Source organism: Engraulis encrasicolus, chromosome 9 (assembly GCF_034702125.1).
Source record: "Engraulis encrasicolus isolate BLACKSEA-1 chromosome 9, IST_EnEncr_1.0, whole genome shotgun sequence".
NCBI classification, from domain to species: Eukaryota; Metazoa; Chordata; class Actinopteri; order Clupeiformes; family Engraulidae; genus Engraulis; species Engraulis encrasicolus.
The window spans coordinates 2,586,115-2,588,614 of NC_085865.1; the positions used below are offsets into that span (position 1 = coordinate 2,586,115).

General features: G+C 48.8%; 1 protein-coding gene across 1 annotated transcript in view; it reads left to right on the top strand.

Moving 5' to 3' along the window:
- Positions 1–2,284: 2,284 nt before the first annotated feature.
- Positions 2,285–2,500, top strand: part of LOC134455365 (solute carrier organic anion transporter family member 5A1) — a 128,088-nt gene continuing 127,872 nt past the window's right edge. Inside the window, exon 1 of the mRNA XM_063206386.1 lies at positions 2,285–2,500. This exon is cut by the window's right edge and continues 27 nt beyond it. The gene's annotated coding sequence lies outside the window, so the exon portion shown is untranslated.

Sequence of the window (2,500 nt, forward strand, 5' to 3'; positions counted from 1 at the left end):
TGGTCCATTGATTGCTTCTGGTGATTGACTGGAGTAAATCTTTCAAGGCAAGGGGGGGCAACACACACACACACACACACACACACACACACACACACACACACACACACACACACACACACACACACACACACGCACACACTGCAGGCCTAAATGCAACCAAGGGGATCAGCGCTACTTCATAATCATGTGATCGGCACTAGTTCACCATAGAGCATGACTAGGGAGTGGATTTTCACTCCCGTCCCATCCCGGTCCCAGAAAAAAAATCCCATCCCGTCCCGTCCCCGAGTGGAGTAAAAGAAACAAATCCCATCCCATCCCGTCCTGAAAATAATCTCTCCCAATCCTGCCCACTCCCACTCAAAATCAATCCCACTCCCGTTTCATGGGCTTTTTAAATGAAAAAATAAGCAATCATTCCCGCTCTCATTCATTTTTATTCCCGCTCCTGCCCGCTCCCATTCATCTTTATTCCCGCTCCTGCCCGCTCCCGTTCATCTTCAAAATTTTGACTCCCATCCCGCGGGAATCCCGCAGGACCCGCGGGACCCACGGGAATTCCTGAAAAATGTCATCCTCTAGTTCACCACTCTCAGTTCAAACCCGCCTCCTTCGGGGATGGGAGGCACAGCACGATAGGTCCTTAAACCCGCCACCTTCGGGGATGGCAGGCACAGCACGATAGGTCCTTAAACCCGCCACCTTCGGGGATGGCAGGCACAGCACGATAGGTCCTTAAACCCGCCACCTTCGGGGATGGCAGGCACAGCACGATAGGTCCTTAAACCCGCCACCTTCGGGGATGGCAGGCACAACACCATAGGTCCTCAGCGCAACCGTATGAGGCCCGGAAGGAGGTTTACTAACACTCTATAGCCTAGCGTAGCCGAACTCTGCAAGTCAGCATCCGTTACATGAAGCATTCTATTTTGAAGAGATCAAAGGATATGATTCTCTGCATAACTTTTATCATTTTAACCCAGGGTTTCCCAAACTGTGGTGCGTGCACCCCTGGGGGTGCGCTGCCTGCCATAAGGGGGTGCGCGAGCTAAATAGAGCAATGGTGGATATGTGAGTTTTTATCCAGCATTAATGAACATGAAGTAGTTTTTAATTGTATGTTGAATTGTATCCTGGAATGGTCCATCTGAAGTGGAAGACTATTGGAAAAGAGGATTTCCCAAAACAACTGTGCATAATGTGCAGTGAATGCGCAGTGAATCATACTTGCATGGCCATCAGCACACCAAAATATTCGCTTAGGGGGTGCGCGAACCACATTGAAATGTACAAGGGGGTGCGCAGGGGAAAAAGTTTGGGAACCGCTGTAGGCCTATTACACTATTATTACCCCATTCCCAAACTTAACCATGATAAGGCCCCCATAGACCGGTTGGTTCCAGCCAAGGCCCCCCTTACACGGGTCGTGCCACATTTTTTTCTGTGCACCGCAGCTCCTTTCAAAACCATAGGCCTAGTCTAGGTCTGTCGGTCATTGCCCCACTGGGATATATAAAATCATAACAATAATAGGCCTAGTAGTGATGTAATAGTATAGGCCTAACTAATGGGAATATAGTTAATCTTATTTTTGTTTATTTTGGTGTATTAGTTATTTAATTTATGCAATTATTAATTTTGTTTTGCTATAGCCCAACATCTAGGCCTACATTTCCTGCCAACCTGCTGCAGCCCCCCCCCCCCCCCCCCCCCCCCCCCCCCCCCCCCCCCCCCGACTCCCAGGTCCCCACTTTGAAAACCATTGCACTATACCTACCTTCCATCCTTTTTATTATGTGATGGCTGATGGTGCTGCAGTTTCAAATCAAGAGTAGGGCGGCTATGGTGACCCCGTTATTGATTTTATGATCAATGGTGCCATGAAGTGTGATTAGCCTACCTACCTGCAGAGAGCAGTGTGTTAAATATGATTTGGCTGACAAGACAGACTAGGCTACAGAGTCCAAGACAATTTATGACAGACAGATAGACAAAACACATCTCAAGCTATCAACGGTAGTCTAGTGTGTGCCAACGGCAACGGCCATGAGTTTGGGCACATTGTTAGTAGGCGTCCATTCAATTCATCCCGCACTAGCAGCAGCAGTCGAGTCCAGGACCAGTTGGGTCAGCAGGTTTCTCAGCTGTCGTCCATGAGGCAATGGAATGTATTTTGGAACTTGTAGTCCCGAACTAACGGAATCCTGCCGTGACCTAGCAAAACGGACACGTTCTCCCGTTTCAATAAATAGCACACTCTGCGTTCTGGTATGAACGCGTTTGTTCGTTGAGCCGTGTTTTGTCGCGGTTTTGGTGTTTTTTTGTTCAAAAACATAACCACACTGCGCCAAACGAACTGAAAAAGAACTACAACTCCCCCAAGTCCAGAGGAATGGATGGTCTCTTCTGTTTCCCATCCCCCCCATATCCCACCGACACCACTTCCATCAGCTACCCGCAATCTTCATTCAGAGGCGGAGAGTCCGGTCACAACAAC